Genomic DNA, 23,159 nt, shown 5'->3' with positions numbered 1-23,159 from the left:
TTGATATGTTATTATGGGTACCAGGCCTGACTGGCCTAAGGTCTGGCTGGTCCAAGGTCTAGCTGTGATCCAGGCCTGCGGCTAGGAATAGGACCGCAGATTTAGAAAATATGTAAATGTACTTCAGCTTATTGTATCATATGTGTAGCTGAAGGCCACTATTGTACTCTGCTATATGAGGAGCCATGTGATCCCCTGGAGAGCAGCAGGGGAGCACAAGTAAGGGGAGCAGAACAAGTGCACGCAATACCTCATGCCCGCCATACCTCATGCCCGCTGCAGTAGACTGCACTTCCCAATAGAATTGCACTTCTGGAAACAGAAGTGTGCTCCACACAATAAAGTTGGTGCCTGCCATTTCATTCTCATGTCTGCCTCTTGTACATTCTTCCAACTGAGTGTCTCACCATTGAACTTTCCCTTCTCGGTCAGCAATACCGCTGATACTTGGCGAAGCCGACATGATCCACTCGGCCCTGACAGTTATTATTAACCAAAGTCCATACTTTATTAAGACTTCCTTAGTGTGGTAGGCAGAATTCTAATTCCTTGAACCTGTGTATATGTTAGGTTATATGGCAAAGAGGAATTACAGTTGTAGAAGAAATTAAGATCGTTTAACAGCTGACCTTAAAATAGAGAGATTCTTCTGGATTTGCCTGGTAAGCCCGATGTATATTACAAGATCCTTTAAGTGTGGAAGAGTGAAGCAGAAGAAGACGTTAGCGTGATGCAGTGTGAGAGAACTCAACTTACTGTTTCCAGTTTTGAGAGCAAGAAGATGATCACAAGCCATGGGAAGCTGGCAATCTCCAAAGCCTAGAGAGGGCAAGAAAATGGGTTCTCCCTTAGACATTCCAGTAAAGAATTCGGCCTTGCTAACATCTTGATTTTTGTTTAATGTCACTCATTTTGAACTTCTAAACTACAGAACTGTAAGAAAATAAATTCATATTGTTTTAAGCCACTAAGTTTACAATAAATAATTCATTATAGCCACCACAGAAAACTAATACACTTAGTTTTTAACCTAATGGACTTTCTCTCTTTCAGGATATATTACATTTAGTTGTTATGTCTCCCAATCTTTATTCTTTTTCTCTTTTTTCACAAATGTCAGAACCCCCTTCCCATTTTCCCTCACAGGCCTTCTTCACAATATTCATCTTGCATGCTGAACTCATTTTGGTGGCTGATTCTTAGAGGATGTGAACTAACCCAGTTTTTCACCCCTTTGGACAGCCTCCACCCACCATCCCCAAGATAGTTTACAGCTAAACTGATTGGAGGAGACTAACTGATATCAAGCTCCATGGTCTTCAAATGGTTCAGTTAATGATCCAGAATCCAGCTGAGACCACATCCTTATTTTTCTCCATCCCCTGTTCTATCATACTCTTTTTATCCTCTCCCCCTTTGTTTGAGAAAAATTTCCCAATAAATCACATGTACCTGAAACCCTGGCTCAAATTCCACATGTAGAGAATCTTATCTAGGGCAAGCCCTAGTCACCTTTGAGTGGATAAGATAACATAATCTTTGTTCTCAAGGATCTCAGAGCCCACTGTAGGAGAAAAAATAACATAGTTTGAAAACATAAGTGTTAAGATGTTGATAGACATGGGCACACTTGTTTGGTTTCTAGTGTACTTCTTGGTAGCAGTCTTACAGAAAATCCAATATGCTTTTCCCAAACACTGGTATATCTCTCAATTAGGCAAGGAGCTTTGCCAACTTGCAGATGAGATATCGAGAATGATGTGTCTACTAAATTTATTAAGCCAAGTCACTAAAAAATTTCATCCATTGATGATTATATACAAGTAAATTTATTCTATTTGGCCACAAGTCATGGTTATGAAACTTTCCAGGATATTGGATATCCCCAAAAAGAAATGAACTCAAATAAAGATTTTGTGCAGACCAATGACTAGGTCAAAATGACTTCCAAGAGCCTTCGTCCCACCTCTCTTATTCCAAACAATTATCTTTATAGTGCATCTTTAGCTTTCTAATCTTATTTCAGAAGTATTTGTTAATGGTAAGTACTGCATCTTTTGAAGATTTATTCTAAGTCCATATCTAATGTTATTAGTTAATAAAAATAATCATTTGTGTTTAATATCTTCAACCCTATTCCTGTTATGTAAGCAGAAAAATTAATTTAAAATACAGACAAAACTAAACATCTGGTCAAAAATTAATTCTTATACTGATATAGAAACTTAATATTTACCCTAATGTTCACATTCTAGAATCTGATCATCAGTTACTAATGGATGATGATACATTGAGACAAAAACAGTAGAAAATTTTTTTCTGGATTACAATAGCAGCTGATTAAATTAGTTTGAATTAATGATGTATATAGGTGCTGACATTTCAAATGTTAAATGTTTCAATACAACAAATATTAACTGAGCAACTATTCTAGATGAAATTATGCCAGGCACTGTGGAGGAAACAAAGATAAATAAGATATAGTTTTATAGTCCAAGGGCATGAAAAATATTGAGGAGACAGATATGTGCATGAGAAATTCTAAGGCAAAATATAAAGAGTGCTATAAAGACCTAAAGAAAAATAATGTTATTGATAATAGAAGAGATAGAAATTAATTCCAGTATACTTATTAATAATATATATATTTTAATATATTTTGTACCATGTGATAAGGAGAAAGTGAGAGAATAATAAAATTTGAGATCTATAAACATAATCATATCAAAATAAAGAAAAAATAACCATAACTGTTTTAGTCCTCATTTCTTCAGCTCTTTACAAGGTCATGGCTATGTTTATAATCACATTTTCAACTACTCATTCCATATTTCATTTGCCCTCAGCAAGTACTTCATTTGGTTGTGGTTCTTTGCCTGCTGAGGTGACCCGAACCTTCATTCCTGAAGGCTGGGCCATTAGCTGTCCTGCCTGAATTGCTTAGATTTGTTTAGCTTAATGTTATTTAGTTTTCTATTGACTTTAATCCTAAAATATAGAATGAAGAAGGCACACGTTAGCAGATCTGTATTCCAGCATACTTCTCGTTACCCAATTATATAGTATCAATTCAATTTCAATTTCTTTAGGATCAATTATCTCAGGTTGCTGCCTAGCCTATTTGCTCAGTGTCATATGAGCTGGAAGTGGGAAGGTGATAGTCTCAATTTCCAGGTTAGTTTAATCATTATGTTACCTGGTGGATGCTTTTCTCTATTTGTAACTAAAACCTCTAGATCAGAGGTCTCCAACTTTTTGGCACCAGGAGCCAGTGCTCCTGTAAGAATCTAATGCCTGATGATCTGAGGTGGAGCCGAGGTGGTGATGCTAGTACTGGGGAGTGGCTGTAAATACAGACAACGCTTTGCTCACTTGCCTGTTGTTCAGCAGCCCAGTTCCTAACAGACCGCGGACCAGTACCAGTCCACGGCCCGGGCATTGGGGACCCCTGTTCTAGACCATTGAAGACTAAAGTCTTGGGACAAGAAGCAAAAATTTGCTTCTAGGGATAATGTGAAGAGGGGTCACTAATTTTCTATCTCCTGATTTCTAGACTCATGAATCTTGGCTAATGGAGTATTGTATATCTGAAGCTGATTAAGAGCATATACCCATCTTGGAGGGCATGGCTCCTTCTCTGAAAGATGATGCCACCTATCTTTCATCATATCTGAGTTTTCAAAAGGCTATTCTACCATTCTATGAAACCAGTGATGATGGGTGACATGGTAAAATCAGTGAATTCTCTGAGCATTGGACTATTTCTCCACTTCATTTGTTCTGAAATGGATTCCTTGGTCATTATCAATGCTGATGGAATACCATGAATGTGGATAAATAAAAGTTCTGATCTGATAAATAAAACTTTTAATGCATGTGTGTTTGGGGGCGAGTGAGTTTTCACAGTAACAATTCTTTGACTAGGGTTCTAACAATTCAGCTCAATTCCGACACTATCTGGAGATAGTATCAGATCCACAAGTTAAGTGTTTATTTCCAGAAGACTCCCCACCTAACCCTCTTGAGATGTCAATCACAAGCTCAGGTTATCACCTATTTTTCTGACCAATGCGATACAGGTTGGAGGTTCCAATGATGCCCTCCATGGGTTCAATTTCTTTGCTAGAGTGGCTCACAGAACTCAGAGAAACAGTTTACTTACCAGAATACCGGTTTATTATAAAAAGATACAAGGAAAAACCAGATAGAAGAGATGCATAGGACAAAGAATGGGGAAAGGCCATGAAGCTTTCATGCCCTCTCCCAGCATACCACTCTCCCAACACTTTCCCATGCCCATCAACCTGAAAGTCTCCAAACACAGTCCTTTGGGGTTTTTATGAGGGATTTATTACATTATTACATGGGTATGATTGATAAATCATTAGCTATTGGTGAGGTCAAGGGAGTGGAACTGAAAGTTCCAATCCTGTAATCATACGTAGTTGGCTCTTCTGGTAACCAGCCCCCATCTTCCAATGTGATCTAAATGTCACCTCATTAACATAAGAAAAGACACCTTTCTAGTTTTCATCACTTAGGAAATTGTAAGGGTTTTAAGAACTCTGTGATGGAAACTGGGATGAATACCAAATATATATTTTTTATTATAAATCATAAAATCACAATAAGTCACTCTATAATTTCCAAGAACGTAATTTTAGCAGAAACAGTACAGTCCAGGAAGGCAAATCTATATTCAGAATAAATAACTTTTCCTGTAAGAATAAGGCACTCTCATTCCATGATGGAAGAAGTCCAATGTAATCAACTTTCCACCAGGTAACTGTCTGATATTACTAGGGAATGGTGCCATTTTGAGAGCTCATTGCTGATTTTAAGATCTTCCTTTACTGAGGTCACCTTTTGATAAACATTAACATGGGGCACAAATATCTTCACATTCTTTGCCTATTCAGAGAGGTCCATATTGAAATATATTTTCTAGAACTTCTTGTCACTAATTTTCCAATCATATTTTTTTCAAGTCCTTGAACCATCCAGCCAAATTCTTAATCACATCTCATAAATTGATGTAGACCTATACCTTTGGTCATCTATCCTTTCCCCCAAAAATAATCAACCAGGTGTACTGCTCAAAGTTATACCCATTGACAAGATTTCCCTTTATCATTGTCCTTTAGTGTTATCTCAGAGTGGCATCGTAGTGCTGCAGTTGTCTACTTTTGAGTGGTCTGTGTATATCATGCAGAATCATCTATAAACCAAGCCTATATTTGTTCTTTTTCATTCAGTAGGTTATAGTAACCTTCCCATTAGCGTGTGAGTGAAAGTAGGGAGAAAAAAGGCAAAATACCAGAAGTAGAGGTCATGAATACCTACACTACTGTGTGCAATTTACTTATGTCTTCAGGACCTATTGGGCCTGATCCCATAGATATTATTTCCATTTGATGGTGAAAAGTGCCGTTCATTTACAACTTTATGGCTTGGTGGACCAGACAATACCCAGTTCATGGAGAACATTTTAGGTTTCACAATAAATGAGAAAAAATATAAATAAAAGAGCGATGTCCATGTAGAGGAAAGAAAGCATGGGATACATAGTTTAAATGGAAGGTTTAGCCCTAGATCAGAGTAAAGGTACATTTTTCTTAATAATTAGAGGGAACGCTATGTGGGTTCATATGATGGCATTTTGACTGTGGACAATGAGGAAGTTTCACTTTGTTGACTTTTATTATTTTTTTCACTAAGATTTAAAACCATGTCAAAACTTTTCAAAATTCAACTTTTAGAGGTCAACTCAAATAACAACATTACCAATAAACCATCCCTGTCTCCCTGGCCTGACTTAGGTAAAAATTTTACTGATTCTAGAGCAGGCTATATTCACTTCTGTTATAGCTTGGACCACATTATGATGTAATATATTATCTCTCTCTCTCCATCTGTATATGATATTTCTTGAGGGCAAGGGCTATAATTTATGTCATTTGCAGCATTTCCATAACGCATCATGTTTGTTGAATTAATAAATAAGTAGAAAACATAGACCAAGCATTACACAGAGGATTGAGCACTATGCCAACTTAGTTCACATCTATAAGCTTCAAAAATATACCTCAGGATAATTGAAACTTGCTCACTAATCTAAGAAATACTTTTTTGAGTTATAAGAAATCATAAAGAGTTGCCAAAAGAACAAACATCAACAAAAATTGGCCTGCTTTTTATCATGCTTTACAAAAATAATATACATGTCATGGTAAAGAAAACAAATGAAAATTTGTTTTTTAAAGTTTCAATGGCGGAGGTGGTGGTGGTGGGGGAATGCCATGATCTGGTTAATGGTGCTAATCAGCTTTAAATTAAAAAGGTGTATAGTTTAGGCCTTGTATATCCTTAATCTTTTGTTATTTCAATTCAGAAATTTGTTTTAGTAAACTTTTACTGAAATCTCTAGAATTACGATTCTATTTTTATTTATGTTGCATTTAGCAAAGGAAGAAAAGTTTAGCCCAAACATTTTGTATACTCTCTTCTACTAATATTGGCAATGTTGAAAAGAAAATATTATTTAAGTTTATAAATGATTCTTTTTAACAGGAGTAGTAATGAGATCTCAATTCACATATTGGTCTATTTTTGTTTCTGTTGTGGGAATTAGCTCATGTAAAGATTTTTTTTAAATACACATTAAGTGAAAAGTATTTCTCACTAAATTTCACATAAGTATATTTTGTCCAATGAGATACTTTAAAATTTCTTACATGTAGAATAAAATATCATTCACCTAAGTGCCGACTTAGTCTAAGAAAGTTTTCTTAGCCTAAAAAAAATTACTTTGGCATTCATATTTATACTTATTAACAATCACTTTTTCTACATTTGCATTAATAATCATACCTATAAAAGAATAATGCAACTGTTTAATTTTGAAAATTATTTATGCATAGTTAATTATGCACATTTAAATTTTAATATTTCAAATTAGTAAAACATTATTAACTTGTCTAATTGATCTGAGTTTTAAACATCTGAGAATTTAAAGGTGGTTAGATACTGGGAATTTTGTGAATACATTACCGTCTTTCAGAGACAAATGATATTTTAATTCTTTTACAAAGTTCACCTTCAATTCTACACTATTAGAGCTGATCAAATAGTCCATTTTAAAACATAGATTTACAGGGAAACAGTAAGAAAATAATCTTTATTGTAATCTCTTTAAACATTAAATGTAAGTTCTGGGAAGATCAAGAAAGGCAATAAAGGACAGATATATTAATAGAAACTGAATTCGAAGTGAATTAGATCTACTTTTTAAATGATAGATATATATTGAGAAAGAAGCAAAATATATATCCAATATATTTCCTACCTTAGATTTCCTAATTTGTAAAATTATATTTCGAATTTCCTTAGTTCTTCTTTTTCTCATCTCTAGACCTTCTTAAAAGGGGATCACCTGAATAGGTCAGAAATATTTACACTTAAGGGGACAGTAAAAGTAAATTTTATATGATCTATTTAAGATGGAATCACATAATGTATGTTTTAGTGTCTGGTCAAAGCAAGCACTCACTATAAGTTAGCTAGTTTATTATTACCTACATAAAAGAAGGAAAGACCAAATATCAGCTATCAGTTTCCTCCCATTATCTCCCCTAAAGTAAAAGTCACTTCCTTCTCTTCTTTCTATGTGGGCATATATTACTATAGTACTAGACTTTGAGGCTTTCTAGCCCCGGATAAAGAAAATTCATTCAGGAAATAATCCACTGATTATACTGCCATGGTTGATTGTTTTTCTGACTACACATGGTAGATAATAAAGTGTGTAACTGTTGAGCTGCCATGTAAAATTGAGCAACCAACAAATTGGAACAAATACTCTGAGAACTTCTATTAAGGCTATGGCAGGCAAAATTCTCAAATAGCCTCTGACATTATTTACTCCTGGTGTGAGCACCCTTTATAATAACCTTCCCTTAAGTGTAAATATTTCTGACCTAATCAGATGATTCCCTTTTAAGAGAGTCTAGAGATCAGAGAAAGAAGAACTAAGGAAATTCAAATTATAAGAGAAAGGACAATGGAGGGGCTTATATGGAAAGGATTTGAGAGTGGCCTCTAACAACTGAGAGCAGATCCTGACTAACAGCAAAAATACAGTAAAAATACAGGATCATACAACTACAAAAAAAAAAAAGAATTTTCCCACAATTTAAGGGAGTTTGGAAGTAGATCTTTCCCCACTTAAGTTTCCACATAAAGACACTCTCAGTCAACATCATAATTTCAGCTTTATGAAACCCTGAGCTGATAACCCACCTGAAATATGCAACATTCCCATGAAAACTGCTTTGTTTTAGGCTAAATTTGTATAATTTTTTACACAACAATATAAAACAAATACAAGGGCATGTGAGTAAGTCATTTTCTGGTCATGTGAAATTTACTATACAGAATTTTCTAGTAGAAATGTAGAACAGCATATTCTCTAATCCTATCTTTTCCTGAAATCTGTAGGTTATAATCACTATAATCCTAGAATAAAATCTGTTTTGATGCTGATCACATTCCTTATCTTCCCACCTTCCTTTTAATGCCACCAGTAGGGAACTTAGGTTAGGGTCCCTAGACAGAGCAAGAGGAACAGTCTCATTTGGACAAAATATGGTATGTCTTAGGACCAACCAGGAGAAGCGTGACATCACATCATTTCGCAGTAGAAGAGCACATGGACTGGAAAGACTTGATGATGGTCTTAAATGCCCTTGGAGGAGATAGACTGAGACTCTTCCAGATGAATGCCTGATATGGGCTGGAAAACCTGTGAAGAGATACCAGTCAGTGGTGGTGGACTCTCCACAGCCCTTGGGTGCTGTAGATCAATGGGCAGGATAATGATAATAAGGTGGAAGAGCAAGACTCAGTGTACTGGCCACACATTTGGTTTAAATCAGTGACTTAACCCTGAACTCTCCTTGGTTCAAAGTGTAGAACTCAGCATGTTATCATCTTTGTCATGCATAAATCTTCTCCAACCCAGTGAAATAAAAATAGCCCCCCTGGGGAGATCCTCTCACAAACAGAAACCATGCCCTCCTGAAACTATGGAGAAGGTATGGGGCCCAGAGATGATCTGATAGGCATGAGTCCTTGTGGTCCTCAGGGCATCTGGTTTATTGCACATGGATTGGGGAGGAATAGAAGATTTCAGAATGTCCCCAAAGGGTGAAATAAGGACAGACCTATCTGGTTCTTTGTCTAGGCATAGCTTAGTTCCGGGATGGCACTGCAAAGAAGGACACTCCAAAGATTTGGCACAGAGACCCTGCATGCCTAAGTCTAGAGTATTCTCTGTAGCTTAACTCTTGACTGCTCCAGGTCACTGCTTATTCAGTTGCTCTCGTGGCCCAGACTTGACCTCCGATGGGCTATCTTTCTGGCCATGACACTTTCCCTGTGTGCTTCTAATTACCCCTGAGCTGCCTTTCTGACTCTATAATTTTCAATCATTTCTAACATCTAAGTTATTTTCACAATTGCTATTATGGATACTGGCAAAGAGATTGAATATCATCTTACACAGATCTTGTGATCATCACTGATTATTTTCTTAAGGCACATCCTTGGAAGTGAATTTGCTAGGTTAAATATGAACTGTAAAGACTCAAGTAGAATCTTGCATTATAGCTATAAGTTTTAACTCAAAAACAAGAACTTCGACAACATTTTTACATTTGATATACACATTTTTATTTTATTTTTCACTATTTACTATGTAAGAAAATAATATTTCCTTTCTTATCTAATTGTTTTTATTTGGCTTATTTATTTTTAATGAGTGCTTTTTCAAAAATGTTAATAGTACTGTGCGATACCATTCTATCAGAAACAGTAAAGCAGATGTCACCTGAGCTATTAAGTCTTTTGTCAAAATGACTTTGTACCCAGTTTTGGGGGATGCATAAGAAAGTTTGAAACTCACAGGTGATCATATTTATAAGTCTTATAATAATCTTAAAATTATAAACAAACATTAATCTCAATGAAAATTTGGAGAAAAAATAGCTTAGAATCCTGTATAGACCACTGTTACATGTAAGTATTTAAAGATAAATATATCTATGTGTACATGTTACATGTAGGAGAATTGAGCATATCAATTTAAATATATTTTTAAACCTGAAATTCAAGTTTCATCTTTCCAGTTACAGGGCTATAATAAAACCTGCACCTTTTATAAAAATTTGATTGATTTTTAATTCTTTTATTTATAAAAACCAAATTGTTCAAACATAGGACATTGACTGGTTTATTACTCACCTTATGAGTAATAAGGAAATCAAAAATGTCTCATGTTATGACTTTTTTATCACTAGACAAAATGTACCAAATACCTTTTATTCATTTTTTTGTGTGTGTATTTATTACTATCAGAGATGTTTTTTACCTTAGTTCTATTCCATTTCATATATAGTTCAAATCATATTTCTTCTATTTTTCAGGTTGTATTTTTCTAAGGTTGGAATCTATTTTGCTTCTTGGTTTCAGTTTATATTTCTCCAGCTTCTGTTTAGAAATAAACACATCACTTCATTAATATATTGAACATTATTCAATTTATTTTAAATAGTTAATTGTATTCTTTGAGCTTTTGCTGAGCTGAGGTTAAAAATTAAACCTTTGATAGATCATTAAAATTAGTTCACTCCTTTACTTTCTTAAATTACACATTTGACTTCTCATTGAATTTTATTTTGTCCTATTCATCTTAATTAAAATTTCAAAAGAAAGCATCATTTCATAGATCACATAAATCAAAGAGACACACCTTTTAAAAATTTTATTAAATTTATGGGGTGACATTGTTTAATAAAATTACATAGGTTTCAAGTGTATGGTTCTATAATATATCATCTGTATATTGCTTCGCGTGTTCACTACCCAAAGCCAAATCTTTTCTCACCATATATTTGACCCCCTATACCCTTATCTACCTCCCCTCTCACCACTTTCTCTCTGGTAACCACCATACTGTTGTTTGTGTCTATGAGTTTTTGTTTGTTTGTCTTATTTGTTCATTTGTTGCTTTCAATTTTATATCCCACATATGAGTGAAATCATATGGTTCTCAACATTTTTGGTTTGATTTATTTCATTTAGCATAATATTATCAATATCCATCTATATTGTCGCAAATGGCAACATTTCATCTTTTCTTATGGCTGAGTAGTATTCCACTGAATATATGTATATCTTCTTTATCTAATCTATTGAAGGACACTTTGGTTGTTTCCATGTTTTGACCACCATGAGTATTGCTGTAATGAAGATAGGGGTACATATATCTTTATGAATAAATGTTTTCAAATTTTTCAGTAGTTACCCAGAAGAGGAAATGCTGCATCATATGGTAATTCTATTCTTAATTTTTTGAGAAACTTCTATACTGTTTTCCATGGTGACTATACCAATTACTTTCCCACCAGCAGTATATGAGGGTTCCTTTTCCTCCACAACTTCTCCAATACTTGTTATTACATGTCTTGTTGATAATAGCCATTCTAATAGGCATGAAGTTGTATCTCATTGTGGTTTTGATTTGCATTTCCCTAATAGCTGGTAAAGTTGAGCATGTTTTCATTTATTTGTTGGCCATTTGTATGTCTTCTTGGGTGAAGTCTTCTGTCCATTTTTTAATTAGATTATTCATATTTTTGTTGTTGAGTTGTATGAATTTTTCATATATTTTTGATTTTGCCTCCTTAAATATTGTTTGCAAATATCTTCTCCCATTTGGTTGATTGCCTGTTTGCTTAGTTGATGGTTTCTTTTGCTCTGCAGAAGTCTTTTAATATGATATAGTGCTGTTCATTTATTTTTGTTTTTACTTCCTTTTCTTTTGAGGTCAAATTCATAAAATTCTCTCTAAGATCAGGGTTCATAAGTTTATTAGAAATTATGTTTTCTTCTATGTATTTTGTTGTTTCAGGCTTTATATTTAGTTCTTTGATCCATTTTGAGTTAATTTTTGTGCATGATGACAAATGGATCTAATTTCATTCTTTTGCATGTGGCTTTCCAATTTTCTCAGCATCATTTATCTAAAAGGATATCTTTTCTCCATTGTGTGTATTTGGCTACTTTGTCGAAAATTATTTGTGTATATATATATACGTGTATATATATATATGTGTGTATATATGTATATATATGTATATATATACACGTATATATATGTATATATGCATATATATGTATATATATACACGTATATATATGTATATATGCATATATATGTATATATATACACGTATATATATATACACACACGTATATATATATACACACACACATATATATACACATATATATGTATATTCATTCATTTATTTATTTATTTATTTATTTATTTATTTATGGACTCTCAATTCTGTTCCATTGATCTGTGTGTCTGTTTTTCTGCCAATATCATGCTGTTTTGATTATTATTACTTTGTAGTATACTTTGAAATCAGGGAATGTGATATCTCTGGCCTTGTTCTTTTTTTTTTCAGGAATTCTTTTGGTTATTTGGGATCTTTTTTGATTCCACACAAATCAGATGCTTTTTATTGTTGTTCCATTTCTTTAAAAAACAATTAGAATTTTGATAAGATTTGCATTAAATCTCTCTATTGCTTTGAGTAATATGGCCATTTTAACTATGTCCAGTTCATGAACATGGAATATCTTTTAATTTCTTTGTGATTTCTTCAATTTCTTTTAATAATGTCTTGTAGTTTTCAGTGTATTGGTCCTTCACATTCTTTGTTAATTCCTAGGTATTTTATTCTTTTCGATCCAATTTCAAAAGGGATTGTTTTTCATTTTTCTGAAGTTTTATCGTTTGTATATAAGAATGCAGTGGATTTTTGTACATTGATTTTTTTATACTGCAACTTTACTGTATTTATTATTTCTAATAGTTGTTCGGTGTAGTATTTAGAGTTTTCTATATACATAATAGTGTCATCTGCAAAAAGTGACAATTTTACTATTTCATTCCCAATTTGGATACCCTTAATTTCTTTCTCTTGCCTGATTGCTCCAGCTAGGACTTCTGACACTATGTTGAATAGCAGTGGTGAGAGTGGGCATCCTTGTCTTGTTTCTTAATTTTGAAGTAAAACTTTCAATTCCTTGAAAAGATTAATAAAATTAACAAGCCTCTGGGTAGACTCACTAAGTAAAAAAGAGAAAAAATTCAAATAAACAAAATTAGAAATAAAAACAGAAGTTGTGATGGACATCACAGAAATCAATACTATGAAAGACCATATGCCACCAAATTCAATAACCTAAAATAAATATACAAGTTCTTAGAAATACATAACCTTCTTAGACTGAATCACACAGAACTAGAAAATCTAAATAGACTAATCAACAGTAAAGAAATTGAAATAATCATCAAAAACTTCTCAAAAAGTAAAAGTCCAGGACCAGATGACTTTATTGGTGAATTTTACCAAACATTCAAAGAAGATTTAACACCTATCCTTCTCAAAGTCTTCCAAAAAAATTGAAGAAGAGGCAATACTTCCTAACTCTAGGAACCAAATTCTGATAACCAAATTCTGGCAAGGATAACACAAAATAAGAAAACTACTGACCAATATATCTGATGAATACAGATGCAAAAATCCTAAACAAAATACTAACAAATCAAATACAATAATACATTTAAAGAATAATACATCGTGATCAAGTGGGGTTCTTTCTCGGGGCACAAGGATGATTCAACATATGAAAATTGGTTAATGCGACATACCAGGTTAACAAAATATAAGATTAAAATCATATGATCATATCAATGATGCATTTGACAAAGTACAACATTCATTTGTGATTAAAACACTCAATAAAATGGGTATAGAAGAAAAGTACCTCAATAATAAATGCCCTATATGACAAATCCTCAGCTAATATCATATTCAATGGTGAAAACCAGACACACTTCTATGCTTATAAATTGTTTAGTCTGTAGACTTTGGGTCACTATTTTTTGAGATGTTTTAAAGCTTTGTTGATATGGGGATGCTTATCACTCATGATTGATATGTATTACACTTTACATTCAGTAAAAAATTAAACAAAATATATATACATGGAAATATAAAGATAAGATTTCTTATTTTTATACCATGGCCAATTAAATTAATTGCAAACACTTTCCAATTATAAAAACCTAGATATTCTAGACAAAATTAAAAGGGGGGATCAGAGTAAATACTTACTTAACTTTACAGTAAAATAAAATAATGTCTGGAGAGAAAATTTTTGTACTGTAAATGTTGCATTTGATGAGAGAGAGTGTGTGTCTAAGTACATAGACTAGTGAGTTATACTTTAACACACACACACACACACACATACACACACACACACACAGAGATTAAGGTATTCAGACAAATGAGGTAAGGAGTAGGAAATTAGATTACTGAATAAAGCCTAGAAATTCTGAGTTCCAATTAAAAACTTACCAATTCAGAGTGTAAACAAGAAACTTATTTTTCGCCAATGTGTTGTGAGTGGAGAATATATTCTCATGTGCAAAATTGGCATACAGAGCATTCCCTGGTTAGTGGTTGAAATGTAATCAACTCGAAAGGAGTAGAAAGAATGACAGCACAGTCCAAGGTGTAAACCATGTCAAACTCCACTTGAACAAAACCTAGGAAATATACAAAGATATTTCTGAATATACAATGAAGTATCCTTTATTAAACTTGTTTATTACAAGGCTTCCACTTCTGGCCAAGATGGAATAAAAAAGAACATCAGTGCCCTTTCCCCGGAAACAATTAAAAACATACCAAGTACATTAAATGATGGTTTACAAAACACTGGACATCAGGTAATGAAAAAAAATGATTCTTGTGACATGGGAAACAACTGGGGTTAGATCTTTGCTTGCCTCTACTTAACTGCACCAAGTGAGTTTCCAGGCTGTGGTGCAGGGAGGGGAATTCCAGTGAGTCTTAGTGCACTCTCTGAAGGAAAGGTCTACAGCTGAGCGTCCAGGGAGACTAAGGCTGCTAGAGTTTATTGGACAGAGCACCAGAGAGGAAGAGCTTCATAGAGAGAAAACTCCAGAAATCTGTAGAGGATCCCCCTCCAGTATTCAGCTAGGTAATTATCATGTGTACCAGTGATATGAAATGTGTATGAGGAAATTACCTGAGGCTAGGAAAACAAACACCTGAAAGGATTAGAGAGAAGAGTACCTGGCAGCCACATAAGGCCTAGAATACTGCCTGCCTCCTCTGCCATACTGGAAAACCTCATGATTCCCAGGACCTCACACAGGGTATGCAAAAGAATCTTTCCTGAGTAGTGGGGAATAATTAGCCTTGATTGAGCATTGCTTTGGTCTACCCTTTTGATCTTAAAAATAAGACCTGATAAAATCAACTTAACTTTATTATAGAGTAAAGCTCAAAGATATGTACATCAGAATAGAATATGTATATTTCTATAAAATATAAATGAGGCTAAGGAGTTTGCTTCTGCATTTCTTCCAGCTGGCACTGACATCAGATACCTAAATGGTAATCAATTAACATGACTTTATTTTTCATGAGCATGGGTTTTTAGAGTGAGCAACACCTGGATCATCAAATAAACATACTAGCTGTTTGATTTTGAGTAATTTCTTAATCTATAAAATGAAGATTGAGGTTGTTTCAATGATTAAATATCTAACATAAATTGATAATCTAGTGCATGACAGTAACCAATCAATGAATAGCAACTATAATTATAACTAAGGAGTGCAAATTTAGTTAAAAATAACAAATTCCCAAGTTTCTGCTTTCTTCATTTTATAAATGCTAGGGATTAAAATCACAAAGAACAGTTACTGAGATATTTTTTTCTAAAGGTGATATATTAAAGAAAGAGATGGTCAATTTTCATCAGTAATATATACAGGTGTATAATATAAAAGCAATTATTCATGGTGTCTATTTTACCTATGTAATTAAAAATTGTATTAAGAATAGGTATTCAAACTCCTGCACTGGATTATTTAACATAATGAGGCTACTTCTCTATAGAAATAGCTTTGGAGATCAATTATAATGAAAAACTTACATGTGGTCTAAATGTACTATAACTACATTTATAGTATTTTCTCTAACAACTGTCTAGCTGTTTATTATTGATCTTGAAAGTTAAAGCTCAAATTTTACCAGTTTACTTCATAGGTAAACTGATAACAGGCAGAGAAATATTGAGAATAATTTGTTAATACAAATCCTATCATGTTGCACTGGTATGAAGATGTGGAAGTATTTCTGGTACTTTTTGGTGTCTAGTTATAATAAAACTATGGTTGTCTTTTTTCAGTAACAAGTGCAAGTCGATATCTAATGTTCTATATCCAGAGATCAGCTTCAGAAGAGTTGTGATCATATGATTATTCTGCTTACATCTTAACAGTATGTTAAAGGACAAAAAAGAATATGGTGTAACTTGAAACTGGAAAGATGAGGCCCTAATATTGCCTTTCAACCTAAAAGCAGTGGGAACTTCTATAAATGTCTTCCCTTTGGTGGGTCACAATTTTCTCATCTGTACAATACCATTTAAGCTAGACTATATATAAAATCCTTTCCAGTTGTTAACATGTTATGAGCATATTGTGACCAAATTACCAAAGAGTTTATATTTGTTGATTTTTTTTTAAGTTCTGAAAGTATTAGAGAACTGGAATTTGATTATCCCAATAAATTGAGTGCATTTGTTAGGTATCAAATAAACAAAAGATTCCACCTACTAAAATTTCAACAGAGCTAGAAAGTTTTGTGGGCCTGCTGCTGCACCACTTAAGGTAAGTTATCAGTGATTCTCAGGGAGGATTAAAAGAAGAATACCAACAAATCTGGGATAAAACTGAGACTAAGACCTGGGTGTTTCCAGATTTATTTCATAATTTAGTCTAACCAATTTTTTTCTTTGAACAACAGTATTTTTGTCCTATGAACTTGATGATATGAATATTTAGCCAGATTGCTTATTACTCGGAACATTGAGTTGAAAAGCTTCCTCAGGACCTCTGAGAAGGTCAGAGGAGAAATGGAGTTAATTGATGACAAATGTTTGAAGGAAATAGGTGTTGAACTCCAGCTTAATGGAACAGAAATATGGAACAGGGGTGAACTGAGCGACATGGACAAAATGTTGCTTGGCAAGGAAAGGGATTTGTAAGAGAAACAGGGTGAGGAATAAGGTGAAGAGGAGACAAGAGAAGAAAGGGAGTATAAGTCTAGCTTCAGCATTTTGAAGGTAACATTTAGAAGTTGGTGTTTTATTTGAGGGCAAAGGAGATTCACTGAAATGGAGAGATGACAGCTTCAAGAGAATAGTATTAAAATGATTTAGCAATAGTATGTTACAAACCGGGAGAGAGAAGAAACCGGAATCTAGAAAGCCAAAAAAGAGTGAGTTATTATGTTTTATATCTTAAGTAACAAGGAATCCTAAAAAGAAAAAAACAAAACAAAACAAACAACAAAAAAACAATTTTTTAAACTGGAAAGGAAAGAATAGAGAAAATAAAACTATATCATAGAGAACAGATTATTTTACAAAAAGTATAGAGGGAATAACCACACTTTGGAGTTAGAATAATGATCAGAGATTATCCCTTAGTTAATGAGAAAACTGAAACATAGAGAAGCTATTGGAAGCGCTCAGTTATTTAGCTAGTTATTCACCAAGCTAGAAGTAATAATTACTCTGGCAACCAAGTTTAATTTTATTTTTACTATGTCATGACCCCCTTTCTTGGAAATTGAATATTACTAAAGCATTTGGATATATAAAAGGAAGGAAAATATCATTATGGTATATTCTAAATTGTTGAAAAAATAGACAATGTGGAAACAATTGGGTGCACAACCTCCAGTTATTTTTTCCAAATTAACTTAGAGATGGCAGAAAAAAATCCATATATTATTAATTTATTCATCAATAATGCTTACTTCATGTATTATGCTAGGAGCTGGGATTCTAGCCATGAGAAAGACTTTGTTCCTGATCTCAAGGCATCCATTGGCCAGTAGTATAAGTGAATGTAAAAGTAAATGTTAATACAGGGTCACAACTTCTATGATAGCATTGTGCGGAGGAAGTTATATGAACCCAGAAAAAAGACAAACTATAGTAGTTTTCTTTGAACAGAGAAGACTTTCTGGAGGAGAAAATATTTGAGAATGAAGAGCAGGAGTGATTCAGCCCAGGAGAGATGGGAGAAGAGAGTTTATCAGGATAAAGACAGCATTAGCATGAGCGTGTATCACCGGAGTAAATTATAAGAAATTTTGTAGGACCGGATAATAGAGGGTATGGGGTTGATAATGGAGGCTGGAGAAAAAGCAAAGATCAGATCATGAAGAACTTCATATGTAAGACTATTGAATTTATAATTCATACTGGCAGTACTTGAGGAGCTAACAAAGGAGGCTAATCAAGACAGTAATGATCAGATTTGTGTTTTTGGACACTCACTCTGGTAACAAAGTAGAGAGCTGTTCAGAATCTAGGAGAGTAGTTAGGAAGCCATCTCGGAACTCTAGAAGAAAAACAAAGGAGAGCTTTAACTAGGGAGTTGTGGAAACTGAGGGTAAGATGGGAGGAAATTAAGACAAGAATGTTGCAAGGCTTGCTATCCAGTGAATGTTAGTGGAGTGGATGAGGCAGAAGCTATGTGTCTCCAAGACTTCTCTCTTGGGAGGGGCAATGCTATTAAGAGAAAGAGTGTCTAGTCAACAGCTGTTAATAGCGGAAAGGCAAAGGGAAGGAGTTAATAACCAGAGAATATTTATATGTTAGGTATTGTACTAGACACTTTATAAAGTTTATCTTCTTTTTAATACTGATGACCAAGCAAGGCTCAGAAAAAAATTTGTATATATATCCTGATTTTTATGTATTTTAGAAGCAGTTACAGGATTTGAACTTGTGTACCTATGATTCAAAAAATTATGCTCCTTCCACTTTATCCTTCTGAGTGAATTTCAATAAGGCTGCATTCGAGACCAGGGAGTATGATCTTAAACTATCTTATAGAAAATGTTTTATCCAATATGAAAATTTCTTTTTTATTTGCATAAAAATATAAAAAAGAAAATAAAACTCATACACCAGCCTCATAACAATACTTAACAAGTGGGTATAATTTCTTGGTATTTTTATTTTATATATATGTGTGTGTGTATATATATAAATATATATATGTGTGTGTGTGTGTGTGTGTGTGTATGTATGTATATATATATATATATATATATATATATATATATATATATATATATATCATGTCATATAATGTCATGGCATGAACAATTTATCATGTTTGGAATTCTTATTTTTATTTTAATGGATATTTCATTGTGTAGAAATATCATGTTATAATGCCAGTATTAGACATTTATGTTGATGTCAATGTTTGGTAATTTAATAATATTGTAATGAGCTTTTCCTCTATAATTTTATGTTTAATTATCCTACAGCTTAAAAAGTAGAAATATTGGGTCAAAGAGTATGAGCACTTATAAGACCTCCAAAATATCTTCCTATAGATAAAAATAGGGATAGAAATAGAGATATATTATTCCACATTGCCCACCAAATTTATATTCATAAAAGCCATGTACAGTGTTCATTTTCCCTAATTCTTGCAAAAGAAGGGTATTAAATTTTTAATCTTTGCCAATTTGATGAACAAAAATGAAATCTCATTGTGACTGATGAACTTGCTTTGATTACTAGTGAGGCTGAATGTTTTACAATTTAATTGTCTATTTACATTTTTCTATGGATTAACTACTGGTACATATTGACAATTCTTCTTTTGAATATTCATAAATTCTTAATGTTTTGAAAGGAGTTTTTGGTGCTGTTTGTGATATATTTTGCACATTAACGAATGCATATACAAAGTTACACAAACATTACCAGGTTTCACTTGCCTTTAAATTTTATTTACTTTAAAAGAAAAAAAGATTAAAAAACTGTATACGTTGCCAAGTTGGTCAATATTTTACACTGTTTTATTTTCTATTTACAACTATTTTATCTTCCATTGTTGTGTGCTTATAGTTCTTCCATACCCAGAGATTAGAAATTCATTCAAATTTTTAAAGCTATTTTATATCTTTTTTATTTTGAAAAGCTTTGCTATTTTATATATTTGTTTTTGTTGTAATTTTACAATATGATTTAGTTGCTTAAAAGGGAAGAAAATTCTTACTAATCATTTTAGAAACAATATTTCTGGCCATTCTAAGATTTTTCAATTAAAAAAGGAAGAAAGAAGAAAGAAACTCCGGGATAATTTACAAACTATGTTCAACCTATAAATTAAGTTGGAAAGAACTGTCATTTAAAAAATATTTAGTCTTCCTATCTTGGACTTTATTCAAGTCTTTGTTCACTTTCCTCAGTAATGGTTTAAAGGGATTTAATTTTTCCTTGAGATCCTTAGTTTTAAGTTGTAATTTCTATATATTTTATATTGTCTAGTATCATTGTTTCAGTCTTTGCTCTGTGATGTCTCTATTTTTAAATAAAAAGTATTTCATTGACCAACAGAATTCTATATGGTAAGATATATTTTTTGAAAATTATGGAGTTTAGTTCTTTGCCAGATAGGGGTTTTTTGTTTGTTTGTTTGTTTGTTTGTTTTGAATCGTGGAAGTTAATCTTTTCCCTTCTCTGTTAAATCAGACAGATAATCATTATTAGAATTAGCACAATACACTCTTGCCAAATGCGGGGGAAAGTCATCTTTTACTTTACTCATGGGGACACATTTGGATTGGAGGATTTCTTCCTCTTCTAGATGTAAACAATGCACAGGTTTCTACAATAGAGCAGGGTCTATAGTTCCATTCCTTTCCAGGAAGGAAGCCTTGAATAATAAGAAAAAAATGAATTCTTCACTAGCTAGTTTCAGAAAGGAGGCCAGCATTTAACAGCTTTCACAGTTTTAGTCAGGTTTGAAAACGATGACTTCAGGAACAATTCATAATCAAGTTTATGCCACTGGATTCCCAGTAGTCTGTCATTTGACTTTTTCACAATTTAAAATGTATGTCTTTCTCTTTTCTTATCTGCTGACACTCCTCAGTCTTACTTTAGTTAGGATAAAAAAGAGAAATGTTTACCTACAGGATTGATTTATACTTCTTTGTAACTTTGGAATATATCTTTTAGTTAATAAGACTTTTGTTTCAAGAATGGATGCCAAGGTCAATTTGTCAAAGTAAGTTTGACCTGGAGTATTTCACTAGTTTAGTATCTAAAAATTAAAACTTTATAACTTGAGTAGTTACTAAATTCTAATTGAGAGTGCGCTCCCAGGATTTTCACACCTGAATGAAAAATAAGTTCTTCTCCCTATAATAAAAAACAAAAACAAAAACAAAAACAAAATAGAAAATATACTGCTAAAGAAGCAACAACATAGATTTTATAATCTATGCTTAATTCATAGAGATTATTAAGATTTTTAGATATTTTCCAGCATAGATGTTTGTTTTGGATATACACGTGGCATTGCCATACTTTAAAATTTTATGTTTTTGTATAATTTCTGATGAATCTTATGTTCTCATTGACTTCTAAATCTTTCCATTTTTGTTCTATTTGGGTATTTTACCTGAGTTTAGTTAAAGACTGTCAGACAATGTGCACTATATCAATATTGCCATACATGTGGAGGTATTTTGCCTTAGATTTATGTCAATCTGAATAAATAGACTAAAATGATACTTAAAAAAACTACATTTGGCCTTCATCTTCAAACTTACTAACTTAAATAATTGTTACATTTATTATTTATGATAATATATACTATTCACTACATTATTTATTTTGTAGAACTATTTATTTTATATAGCAAAGCTTTTCACTTTGAGTTTCTATAAACTTTTCTTTAAATAGCAATGATTCTTCAGATTTAAAATAAAATAAAATAAAGTAATTATCCCAGAGTAAGCCACAGTTGGAGGTGATGAAGTTTTTAATAAGGGAGAAATGATTAAAGAAGAAATTAGCATGAATAGGCTTTGCAGTGAGAGTTAGTTTCTCAGAAAAGTCACATCTGAGATAAATCGAAAGTTTAAAATCTAAGATATTTCATATCCATGAGTAGTCACTTTAGCTCTAAATAACTAAAATTAATATTTCTTTACAAGAAGCTGCCAGATCAGAGATTTAGGCAATGAACTATTTTAAATTGATAGAAATATTTTTCCATTCATTTTAATGCTCATTTAAGATCTAAAGTTCCCGTGGATTTGAATGAGCATTTTCCATAAAATGAACGTGGGTAAATATTTTGAAACCTGTCACATTTTCCTGATATATGGGTAATTTCTCTGAAGTTCTAATTTAACATATATCTCCTCACTGGTTTTCCATTTATTTTGTTTGCACAGCAATTGTGGATATAGGACAGATCTTATTGTACATTTATTCTGAACAAAACGTGTATGAGGTAATTTTACTGCCTAAAAGCGACTAAGAAAATTAAATAAGTTATGTGGATAACATTCTCTTTTGAATTTCATGAAAAATATAAGATAGCAATTATTGCTCTATTTGAAAGTTTCCTTCCTTAGAAAACAGACCCAGCTCAGGAGTTTTGGACAAGGGACAGGAATTCTCATAGCCAACATTCGTCTCTTGTCTGAAAATCATGAGCCATAGATCTCATGGGCACTTGACTTGATCCAATCTTTCAGTTTTATACTTTTCCAAAAGGTTCCTGTGATTCAGTCTCTTTAGAGTCTCTCTCTCTCTCTCCTCTCTCTCTCTCTAAATATATATATATATATATATATATATATATATATATATATATATATATATATATATATATATATATATATATATATAAAATCAGCAGTATCTGCTCTGTTCTATACAAGCAAACAGGCAATCCAAACTTTCTGAGACCTGGATTAAACTATTATCTGCAATTTTTCCAAGTTTTAAAATTGAAAACTACAACATGTAACCAAATTATATTATTAGGCCAAAAGAAGAAATAGTCTAGTAAAAGTTTATGATTATTAAGTTGATTTTTAGGGTGTTGAATACGATTTGGGGAAACTCATGTTCACAGGAACAAT

At 32.8% G+C, this 23,159-nt stretch overlaps 1 pseudogene; it reads right to left on the bottom strand.

Annotated features, from left to right (window-relative positions):
* Positions 1 to 463, bottom strand: part of LOC120599681 (DDRGK domain-containing protein 1-like) — a 36,717-nt pseudogene extending 36,254 nt beyond the window's left edge.
* Positions 464 to 23,159: the final 22,696 nt, after the last annotated feature.

Source organism: Pteropus medius, unplaced genomic scaffold, assembly GCF_902729225.1.
Source record: "Pteropus medius unplaced genomic scaffold, Ma_sr-lr_union100, whole genome shotgun sequence".
NCBI lineage: Eukaryota > Metazoa > Chordata > Mammalia > Chiroptera > Pteropodidae > Pteropus > Pteropus medius.
This window is presented reverse-complemented; position numbering and strand designations above follow the sequence as displayed.